At 38.0% G+C, this 12,612-nt stretch overlaps 1 protein-coding gene across 3 annotated transcripts in view; it reads left to right on the top strand.

The window, feature by feature from the left end:
- Positions 1–12,612, top strand: part of EFCAB11 (EF-hand calcium binding domain 11) — a 160,837-nt gene that overhangs the window by 65,690 nt on the left and 82,535 nt on the right. The gene's annotated exons all lie outside the window — the stretch shown is intronic.

Here is a 12,612-nt window from a genome sequence, read left to right as displayed (position 1 = left end):
TTCTTTATTCATTTCATCCTCACAACAACCGTTTCCTGGGTGAGGAACTGAGACACAGAGAGGTTAAGAAACTTGTCCACGGTTGCACAGCTAATACGTAGTAAATCAGGATTCAAACTTGGGTTTTAGGTTCTGTGAATTATCAAATGTTTTATGGTGTGTGTTTTCTCGATTTTGTCCCACCTCATGGATAACATGTTTCACACATTTCCATAAAACTGTCATTAAAAGAAATTGTCTTCAGGGCACCTGGGTGGCTCAGTCGGTTAGGCGGCCGACTTCGGCTCACGTCATGATCTCTCGGTCCGTGAGTTCGAGCCCCGCGTCGGGCTCTGTGCTGACGGCTCAGAGCCTGGAGCCTGTTTCGGATTCTGTGTCTCCCTTTCATGAACCCTCCCCTGTTCATGCTCTGTCTCTCACTGTCTCAAAAATAAATAAAACGTTAAAAAAAAATAAAATAAAAAATGAAAGAAATTGTCTTCATATAACCTCTTTTATTCTTCAGTGTTGCTTCATGGCTCTTAATTTTTAGGTTTGAAAAATCATTCTCATTATCATACACAAACCTTTCTTTATCTCCTAAGCTTTTCTCAACCTTTGTGTTTCTGGATTAGAGGATCTGAATCAGTTTTTTTCCATATCCCTACAGACTGCCTGTTTGGTCCTTGACCACTAATTTAGTTCCACTATTCTTTCTATACCTCCTTTTGATATCTTCTGGGCTGTAGCAATTAGGACTGCCAACAAAGGAGGTACCACTGCACCATGGTTTATGAACAAAGACAGGGCAGTATTTTCAGCATTTTATTTCCCTCCTTGTAATTCTCATCATTGTGCTAGCCATATTGTCTACTCAGGAGATTGGACAATGACGTAGAGAATGGTCTTTAAATGCCCCTAGATGACCATCTGGGATATAGCTGATAACTGGCATGACTGATGGAGCTTGCCTCTCTGTAAATGTACTTTAGATTATTTCTTTTCTGACTGAAATGAAGAGATCCACTATTTATATCCGTTCCCAAGAAAATACATTATAGCTTCAAGAAAAGTTGGAGTGGTAACACATGTGCTGAAATATGATACAGATGTTTAATGTCCTACTGTAATATTATTTCACTGTTCAGAATCACCTGCTTTTTTGATCCCTGCCTAAGCCTGCTTGCTTTATTCCATAACACCTGTTCCCAAGAATATATTTACAGCCTGTTGTCTTTTCTCAATGGTTGGCACATATGTTACAAAAAGGTTGAGTTTTACCAGTGTCATTCAGTAAATACCTTAAGGATTCCTTATTATTTACTTTCAGTGATTCTATTTCGGTATCATGTTGTAATAATTGTTTTTACTTAAATACCATATCAGAAGTGTTGACATATGACTGAGCTGTGAAACTTATTTAAATATTCATGGATAGGGAACAAATTATTTCTAGTTTTAACTTTTTTAAAAGAATCGTAAAACTTGCAAACTACTGCATGATAATAAATGTCCTTGTATTTATGTCTATTTTGTTAATGCTAATGTGGTCTCAGACATCTAGACACCTTTGCTACCTCTATTCGGGTCTTTGCAGTTGTGGTTCCCTGTTTAAACATTGCATTAGCAGGAGCACTTGGGTGGCTCAGTCAGTTAAGCATCCAACTTCAGCTCAGGTCATGATCTCGCAGTTTGTGAGTGAGCTCGAGCCCTGCGTCGGGCTCTGTGCTGTCAGCTCAGAGCCTAGAACCTGCTTCAGATTCTGTGTCTTCCTCTCTCTCTCTGCCCCTCCCCTGCTCACGCTCTGTCTCCGTCTCTCTCAAAAATAAAATAAACATTAAAAAAAATTTAAACATTGCATCAACAGTAAAGGCCTTCCCTGTCCAGTGTGACTTTCCCCTGCCTTACCTCCTCACCACTCTACTAAATCTCTATTACTGGTGTTATAGCATTCACAGCACTTACCAATCTCTGACACTATCTTTTCTCATTGTTTGTTTCTCACAGTTGAATATAAAATGATGTTATCTATTCTATCTTGATTACCTCTGGAGGTTCAAGTTAGCACAAAGCACATGGTGGCTTAGTTCTTGTTGAGTGAATCAGTGAATTTGTTAAAGACCACAGAAAAATAAGTTATGTACCCATAACCAGTAAAGAAATCGACTTAGTAGTCAAAAATCTCCAAAAAAACAAGAGTCCAGGGCCAGATGACTTTACAGGGGAGTTCTACCAAACATTTAAGGAAGAGTTAACACCTATTCTCTTGAAACTGTTCCAAAAAAATAGAAATGGAAGGAAAACTTGCAAACTCTTTCTGTGAAGCCAGCATTACCTTGATTCCAAAACCAAAGATCCCACTAAAATGGAGAGCTATAGACCAATTTCCTTGATGAACATGGATGCAAAAATCCTCAAAAAGATATTAGCCAACCAGATCCAACAATACATTAAAAAAATTATTCATCACGACCAAGTGGGATTTATACCTGGGGTGCAGGGCTGGTTCAATATCCACAAAACAATCAATGTGATTCATCACATCAAGAAAGGAAGGGACAAAAACCATATAATCCTTTCAATAGGTGCAGAGAAAGCATTTGACCAAATATAGCATCCTTTCTTGATAAAAACCTTCAAGAAAGTAGGAATGGAAGGATCATACCTCAAGATCATAAAAGCCATATATGAAAGATCCACCGCTAATATCATCCCCAATGGGGAAAAACTGAGAGCTCCCCCACTAAGGTCAGGAACATAACAGGGATGTCCACTCTCACCACTGTTATTCAACATAGTATTGGAAGTCTTAGCCTCAGCAGACAACACAAAGAAATAAAAGGCATCCAGATTGGCCAAGAGGAGGTCAAACTTTCACTCTTCACAGATGACATACTTGATATAGAAAACCCAAAAGATTCCACCAAAAAACTGCTAGAACTGATCCATGAATTCAGCAAAGATGCAGGATATAAAATCAATACACAGAGATTGATTGCATTCCTATACACCAACAGTGAAGCAACAGAAAGAGAAATTAAGGAATTGATTCCATTTACAATAGCACCAAAAACCGTAAAACACCTAGGAATAAATCTAACCAAAGAGGTTAAAAATCTATACACTGAAAACAATAGAAAGCTTATGGAAGAAATTGAAGAAGACACACACACAAAAAAGGAAAATATTCCATGCTCCTGGATAGGAAGAACAAATATTGTTAAAATGTCAATACTATCCAAAGCAATCTATATATTCAATACAATACCTATCAAAATAGCACCAGCATTCTTCACAGAGTTAGAACAAACAATCCTAAAATTTGTATGGAATCAGAAAAGACCCCAAATAGCCAAAGCAATCTTGAAAAAGAAAACCAAAGCAGGAGGCATCACAATCCCAGACTTCAAGCTGTATTACAAAGCTGTAATCATCAAGACACTATGGTACTGGCACAAAAACAGACACTCAGATCGATGGAACAGAATAGAGAACCCGGAAACAGACCCACAAACATATGGCCAACTAATCTTTGACAAAGCAGGAAGGAATATCCAATGGAATAAAGACAGTCTCTTCAGCAAATAGTGCTGGGAAAACTGTACAGCAACATGCAGAAGAATGAGCCTGGACCACTTTCTTACCCCCATACACAAAAACAAACTCAAAATGGATGAAAGACCTCAATGTAAGACAGGCAGCCATCAAAATCCTCGAGGGGAAAGCAGGCAAAAACCTCTTTGACTTTGGCCGCAGCAACTTTTTATTCAACACATCTCCAGAAGCAAGGGAAACAAAAACAAAAATGAACTATTGGGACCTCATCAAAATAAAAAGCTTCTGCAGAGCGAAGGAAACAATCAGCAAAACTAAAAGGCAACTGACAGAATGGGAGAAGGTATTTGTAAATGACATACCGGATAAAGGGTTAGTATCCAAAATGTATAAAGAACTTATCAAACTCAACACCCAAAAAAACAATCCAGTGAAGAAATGGGCAAAAGACATGAATAGACACGTCTCCAAAGAAGACATCCAGATGGCCAACTGACACATGAAAAAATACTCAACATCACTCATCATCAGGGAAATACAAATCAAAACCACAATGAGATACCACCTCACACCTATCAGAATGGCTAACCTTAACAACTCAGGCAACAACAGATGTTGGTGAGGATGCGGAGAGGATCTCTTTTGCATTGCTGGTGGGAATGCAAACTGGTGTAGCCACTCTGGAAAACAGGATGGAGGTTCCTCAAAAAACTAAAAATAGAACTACCCTGCAACCCCGCAATTGTACTACTAGGTATTTATCCAAGGGATACAGGTATGGTGTTTCAAAGGGGCACATGCACCCCAATGTTTATAGCAGCACTATCAACAATAGCCAAAGTATGGAAAGAGACATCGATGGATGTCCATCAATGGATGAATGGACAAAGAAGATGTGAGATATATATATATATATATACACACACACACACACACACACACACACACACACAAAGAATGAAATCTTGCCATTTGCAACTACATGAATAGAACTGGAGGGTATTATGCTAAGTGAAATTAGTCAGAGAAAGACAAAAATCATATGACTTCACTCATATGAGGACTTAAAGAGACAAAACAGATGAACAAAAGGGAAGGGAAGCAAAAATAATATAAAAACAGGGAGGGGGACAAAGCATAAGAGACTCATAAATATGGAGAACAAACAGAGGGTTACTGGAGGGATTGTGGGAAGGGGGATGGGCTAAATGGGTAAGGGGCATTAAGAAATCTACTTCTAGGGGCGCCTGGGTGGCGCAGCCGGTTAAGCGTCCGACTTCAGCCAGGTCACGATCTCGCGGTCCGTGAGTTCGAGCCCCGCGTCAGGCTCTGGGCTGATGGCTCAGAGCCTGGAGCCTGTTTCCGATTCTGTGTCTCCCTCTCTCTCTGCCCCTCCCCCATTCATGCTCTGTCTCTCTCTGTCCCAAAAATAAATAAATGTTGAAAAAAAAATTAAAAAAAAAGAAATCTACTTCTAAAATCATTGTTGCACTATAAGGTAACTAACTTGGATGTAAATTTAAAAAAGAAATTAAATAAAATGGTTTAAAAACAACAACAAAAATATGTTATTTATGTTAGATATGATATATGATCTATATCATTAAAACATGTAAGATTTTCTTTGAGTTTCTTAGAACTCAAAAAGGGTATCCAGACTGACGTTGGATTTGGGTTCCAATAAGCAACTAATGAAAAAATAAATAATGGTTTGTAGGCTTGGTTAAGTTTTCTGATGCTTTGGGCTCTGAGGATTGTGTATTTGTCATAAATTATCAAATCTATTTTAAACTGGGACTCCTACCAAATTTCAAGATACCAAGTGCATGCTTTCATTTTTTGTGTGTGCTCATCATAAATATATTAAACACAGAAAGGTATAGATAGTAATGCAATGGAACTCTTGTGCACCAGCCACCTAGCTTTATCCAGTCTTAACATTTGCCTTGTTTACTTCAGATTTTTAAAAGAAATAAAATTGTACATGTAGAGTTGAAAATCCCTATGCATCCTTCCCTGATTCTTTACCCTTTCTCTCTAGAGTGAACTGTGATACTCTATATTTTGGTATTTATCAATCTTGTACATGTTTAATACAACTGCATAGATATTTATCCGTAAACAATATGTTATCTTGTTTTGCATGTTTTCCAGTGTTATATACATGGTATTGTATTGTTCATAGCCAAGATCTTGATTTTTTCGCCCAACATTAAGTTTTTGAGATTCATCAATAATACATGTAGCCCTTGGAGTTCATGCATTTTCATTGCTATATAAAACCTCACTGAAAGATAATTCTACATTTTATTTATACACTTTCCTATGGATGGTCATTGATACTGTTTTTAGTGATTCGCTATTTCAACTAAATGCTACAGTTTAGCGTTCTTTACCTTTCCACTTACTCACACGTGGAAGAATTTCTCAAGGGCAGTGCTTTACAATCTTTTTCACCTTATTGCCCTCATAGACAATAAGAGTATTTATAAAACACATTTATGTAGACAAGTTGCTTTTGACTGAAGGCAGACTGCCTGCCTGCCCGAGAAGAGGCTTTGGGGCTCAATATGTTGTCACACCTGTAAACCATCTCTGGCGTGGCCTAGGGTGGTGGTCTTTGTATTTCTCTAAACGAATTCTTAAAAACAGTGTACTTTCTTGTTCATTTTTAAGATTGATAGCCAAAACTTTTTAAATGTTTGCCAAGCATATAACTTCCAGTGTATTGTAAATACTGACATTTCAAAATAAAACTGTTGTATCACCCTTAAGTGTATCCAGTGGAATCTAAGTATCATTGTGATTTGAAACTCATCACTTTTCCCTCACAAAAGTGTGAACAAACATTTAAAATCTTGTGAACAGATTCTTCTTTAACAATGTGAAGATTTAGATTCTTCTTTTTGAACTCCTGTTTCTATTTTTTTCTCCCACTAAATTTTACCCTAATGTAAATTTTTTTCATTGCTTTAGTTTTCTTTCACTTCTAATTTTTAAAAATGAGCCTTCTTAAGGTATAATTTACATATCACAGAATTATATTAATAGGTGTACAGTCATGAGTTTTGACAAATATATATAGCTGTGTAACCAGCCCCACAATCGGCATATGAAATACTTCTATTCCTTTGAGTTCCCTACCTCTCCTCCCAAACTCTGACACCACCGATCTTATTTCCATCCTTGTATTATTGCCTTTTCCAGACTGTCACATAAGTGGAGTCGCACAGTAATCTCTTGTATCGGTTTCTCTCACTTCACATAATGCGTTTGAAATTCACCCCTGTCGTCGCATGTGTCAGTGGTTAGTTCCCCATAATTGCTGAGTCACGTGCTATTGTATGAATTCTACTACAGTTTGACACTGGGTCGTTTCCAGTTTGGGGCATTTATGAAAAATGCTGCTATGAACATTTGCGTTCCAGTTTTTGTTTGGATGGTTGTCTTCGTTTCTTTGGGGTTAACTAAGGCCATTTCTGAGTCACGTGATAGGTTTATGTTTTAATTTTAGAAGAAACTGGCAAAGCATTTTGTATTCTTACTAGCGAGATACAAGATTGCCAGTTGTTCATTGTTGCTGGCACTTGGAATTGTTAATTTTTTATTTTGTTTTGTTTTTTAGCCATTTCTAATAGATGTATAGTGGTATGTCTGTGTACTCTTAATTTACACTTCCCTCATGACTTAAACAATTTTTCTTGTTTTTGTTGGCCATCCATATCTCTTGTAATGAAGTAGATGTTCACATCTTTTGCCCATATTAAAAAAATTTTTTTAAGTACTAAGTTGTAAGAGATTTTAACATATGCCAGATACAGGCTCAGTCTATGACTTTTATTTTTGTGTCCTTGAAGCCACCCGGGTATCCCTAAAAGACAGAAGTCTTTTATTTTGAAGTCCAAGTTATCAATTTTCAACTGATTCATGATTTTTTTTTTTTTTTTTTTTGGTTTTAGATTTTAGAAATCTTTGCCTAATGCCAAGAGTGATGGTTTGAACTTGGCTAGGCCATACTTCCCAGTTTTTGATCAAACAGCAGTCCAGATATTGCTGCAAAGATATTTGTAAGATGTGATTACCATTTAAATCTTTACAGGGTCACCTGGGTGGCTCTTTTGAGTTAGCATCTGACTCTTGATTTTGGCTCAGGTCATGATCCCAGGGTCTTGGAATTGAGCCCTGTGTCAGGCTCCACACTGAGCGTGGGGCCTACTTAAGATTCTCCCTGTCCCTCTTCCTCTGCCCCTTTCTCCTGCTCACGTTCGTTCTCTCTCTCTCTCTCTCTCTCTCTCTCTCTCTCTCAAAATAAAAAAATAAAATTAAAAAATAAAAAAAAACAAAAAAATAAAAATAAAAAAAACGTTTAAATCATTAGACACTGAGTAAAGCAGATAACCCTTCATAATGTGAGTGGGCCTTATCTAATCACTTGAGGGACATAAGGAAAAAGACTCAGGTCCTCCAAGAAAGGTTTCTGCCTCTAGACAGCCTTTGGACTTTAGAGACTGTAACATTAGCCCTTCCCAGGTCTTTGTTATTTTACACTGGTCTGTTTGTCCTCTTGCCAATAGCACACTCTCCTGATTATGTACCTTTTTAATAAGTCTTGATAATCTGGTAGCATAACTTTTAGAGCTTCGTAATTTCCTTGGAATTGTCTTGACTGTTCTTAACTCATTGTGTAAATTTTCAAGCTTACATTCTTAACTACTGTGTTCTATTGCCTCATAAGTAATACTTGTTTCATTTTAGTGAAATAGCGAAGATAACCAAGCTGACTAATCCCCAAGCCTGTTCTCTTAATAACTACACTAACTGCCTCTCAGTAAGCCATAGAGTTTATAGATAGTTATAGCTGGCATGTTTCTATCATGTTTCCTTTTAAGTAGTTAACATTTTTTTCCATTTTATTATTTAGTTTTTATTATCATTTTTCAACTTATAAACCACCTTCAAAAGAAAAAAGTGGAAGTAAATTCTCAGTTTAGGATCAATTTGAAATATGAGATCCTTTGATTATGAGGTCAGTTAATAATTTGAGTTCTTTCACTTGGTTATGCAATCTAGTATTCAAGAGAAAGGAGTCCTACAATAAATATTAAGAAAGATACACTTGCAAAATTTAGAATAAACAGAAATAAAAATAATTATTAATAGGCCAGATGTGAAACAGAATAGACCAGTAGTAACCTGTATACCCATACACGTCTGACATTTCTGATAGAACAAGTTTGTTCCAGGGAGTTTATATATATTGAATCTTGTTTAAAGCTCTTCTGTAACTTGGTGACATCCCCGTGTCATAATAGGAAAAGAAGTATCACTTGTCTCTTTTTAGAATTAGAACAGCAAGGGTCGCCTGGGTGGCTCAGTCAGTTAAGCGTCTTACTTCGGCTCAGGTCCTGATCTCACAGTTGATGAGTTCAAGCCTCACGTCGGGCTCTGACAGCTCAGAGCCTGGAGCCTGCTTCAGAGCCTCTGCTTCCCTTTCTCTGCTCCTCTCCAGCTTGCACCCTCTCTCTCTCAAAAGTAAATAAACATTGGAAAAAAATATTTTAGAATTAGAATAGCAAGGCCTTATAAGGTTATGGCCAGATGGAGTCAAGCTGAATATTAGGGAACCCTGAATCATAAACCCATCCACATCCTTCTTAGAAATCACTGTCAGGGGCACCTGCGTGACTCAGTCGGTTGAGCAACCGACTTTGGCTCAGGTCATGATCTCACAGTCTGTGAGTTTGAGGCCCTGGGTCGGGCTCTGTGCTGACAGCTCTGAGCCTGGAGCCTGTTTCAGATTCTGTGTCTCCCTCCCTCTCTGCCCCTCCCCACTCATGCTCTTTGTCTCAGAAATAAATAAACATTAAAAAAATAAATAAATGAAAGAAAGAAAGAAAGAAAAGAAAAGAAAAGAAAAGAAAAGAAAAGAAAAGAAAAGAAAAGAAAAGAAAAGAAATTATTGTTGGGGTGCCTGGGTGGCTCACTCAGTTGAGTATCTGACTTCAGTTCAGGTCGTGATCTCATGGTTCGTGAGTTCAAGCCCCGCGTCGGTCTCTGTGCTGACAGCTCAGAGCCTGGAGCCTGCTTCAGATTCTGTGTCTCCCTCTCTCTCTCTCTCTCTCTCTCTCTCTCTCTCTCTCTGCCCCTCCCCCACTTGTGTGCGCGTTCCCTCTCTCTCTCTCTCTCTCTCTCAAAAATAAATAACATTAAAAAATTTTTTTAAAGAAATAATGGTCTCTAACAATAATAATGGAACAAGAGTCCGTATGAGGCCACCAGTATAAGTTAGCCTCATTTGGTAAAGGTGACGCATACTCTGCATTCTTCAAAAATATTTATTCAGACATGTACGTAAAAAGAAAATTATGGTACGTGTTCGTAACTAATTGAGGAGTTCGGGTGTTTTTTGGTTGCTTGGTTTGGGCGGGGGGAGCTTTTTTTTTTTGGCAGTTTACCGTGGCTAAATAAATTAAATACATTATAGGTCATTGCAAAATTGAACAAATTTACGTTGAGTAAGTGATGTGGTTTTATCAGATTATACCAGAATTGATATTATAAGAGAGTAGCAGGTGCCGGGGTACTGAGACGAACCGACATCCGCAACAACAGAAGTGATCAAAGGAAAATAATAAGAAATGACCTAAATTTCATCAAAGAAGAGGTGTCTTTCTAATGTCTTTAAATACAAATGAAAGTAGTAAGACAAAAAGGAGAGACTAACAAAGAGAAATAGTCCTGTGAAATGAGTCTGGCCACCAGAGCTTAACAAAAACAATAGAGCATAGACAAAATGGGGGTAAGTATTGAATACACTAGCCCCTGAGTCATGATCAAAGGACAGGAAGATGGGTGTTTTGGCAAAAAGAAAGGTCAAAAGAAAGCAGAAAGTGCAGTTGAGGTCAATTCAAATGAGGTAAAGGAGTAGAGGAAAATAATACCAAGTGGGCCATGTTCAAAGGTAATGAATGTATATCCTACTGTTGTGCACATCGCTTAGCAACAAGCAATTGAAAAACAGAATGAAGAAGGAAGTACAAAAAGCAATTAAGGAAAGAAAAGAGGCATACGCCTTGTGAAGTAATCAGGTACAAGATGAAAATGAGAAAAGCCCAGATGAAAAGTGAATTCAGACCTCAAAAAAGGTTAAGATAAATACTCACATTTGTTAATTGTCTCTTGGATCAGCTAAAAAAAATAAAGTTAGACACTGAATGGTAATAGCCATTAAAATAACTGCCCAATATAGATGTATTGATTGCCACCAAAAATATACTCCATATTCTTTCTATAAAACATTGAAAATACATTTAGATATTCATAACGTTTAATATTTTAAGAAAGTATATCTTAATTTAGTATGACAAAAGCTGATCTGTGAAAATGATTATTTCAAAAATATTATTTAGGAAGGCATTTGGCAATGATTTCTGTCTTTCATTTTATTATTTCAGATACGGATGTTGCTTTGTACGTATCTAATACCTTATTTAAAATATTTGGAAAGTAGGTAGCCTCCAACATGTTTGTAAAGTTCAAAAGTACCTTTATGTAAATAATAGCTTCTAAAGGCCAGTAGACGCATTTAAAAATAAGCAAATAAATCAATTCATCCCATATTCGGTAGGGAAAATAGAACACATTTCCAATATATAAATTTAGATTTGACCTGTAAACACTGAAAGCAATACAAACTCAAAGACCACAGTTACCACAGGGTTCATCTGGTGAAAGATACTGTCTCAAAGTATTCTTCAGAGCTATCTTCTAGTCTGTCCCAACTGCAAGCTAAAATGTGTCTTCTGACTTTTGAAAGAACAGACTCTCCAGGCTTTTTCTTCCCCACCCATGAAGTAAGTGATCAGCATTCCACAGTGTTGGAAAGAAGGCACAGACTTAATTACAGACATACAAACGACTGCACACAAAAAAATGGCAATAATCAGGCTCTTTTTATTATTGAGTTTTGGGACCTGAATGTCATCACTCATGGTATAGCATAACAGCCCTTTCTGCCAATTAGAGTCCTTACTGCTCACTGTTTGGAGAGTGGTAAATTAAAGTGCACAGTTGGCTCTCAAAACAGTTCCTCAATGTCTTAATATATGAAGGGGTGCCTTTTGAGACACTCTGTTTTTCAGATAGTACTCAAAATTTACCCATTGCTGAAGCTGAGTACTTCTAATTACAGCAGCAGATCAAAACAACTGCTATACCCTTTCATAGAGTAAAATACCGTATCATTAAGTCTGAGACACATTGATTCTCGGGCACCATCATATTATGTACCCCTAACGAAAGAAGAAATTCTGCCCATTAAACCATGACACAATGCTAAGATACCAATGATTGTAAAGTGCATCACAATTTGAGAGATTTTTAAATTGTGGGAAAGGTGCCCTGAGAAGCAAAGGAATCAGATAATATGCACCTTAAGCCCAAACAAACATTTCATAGCCACCTGGTTCTGAATTGTTTTCAGGTTTTGTGTATTAAATCCTATCTCCACCCAGTTTACTTTGCCCTTTAAAACCCTCTTCTTGGCTTCATTACCTTATTTCCCCGGATGTAACTTTGACTTCGCTCAAAGAGAATTTTGGTCACCTCCCTGGAGAGCTGGTCTCTGACCCTTCGGTCACACAGCCTTTCCTGACCTAGCTCAGCCTCGTTAGAGGGTGTAGACGTGCACTGTGGATGCTCACCGGGCTCTTTCTTTCCTTGCGAGCAGAACCTGGGTATCGGGGTGAAGACCCAGGGCCCCGATCTCTACACAGCCGTGGTAGAACTTCCATTCCGGGTGGGTCACGCTCCCTCTAAATGCCTGGCGTTGTGCGGTGGCAGAGGCTACAACGATGGCAGGTCACTGCAGACAAGGAATTTGCAGCATGGTGGGAGAGTAAACGCACAGAGAGCAACTAGAATTCACCCAGTTGTGGCCATGAGGGGCGACACCGCTAGGGGATAAAGTTCCTCTCCACCTCCTTTGTGATTTACCATCCCTCTCTTCTTTTCCTCTGACCCAGCTTACCCCTTCACAACATCGAATGGCTGTGATCTCCCTCACCCCGCAGAGTAGCC

The sequence above is a fragment of the Herpailurus yagouaroundi genome, unplaced genomic scaffold (genome assembly GCF_014898765.1).
Source record: "Herpailurus yagouaroundi ecotype Mexico unplaced genomic scaffold, PumYag 141, whole genome shotgun sequence".
Lineage (NCBI taxonomy): Eukaryota > Metazoa > Chordata > Mammalia > Carnivora > Felidae > Herpailurus > Herpailurus yagouaroundi.
Note: the sequence above shows the minus strand (reverse complement) of the source record. Positions and strands in the feature narration are given on the sequence as shown.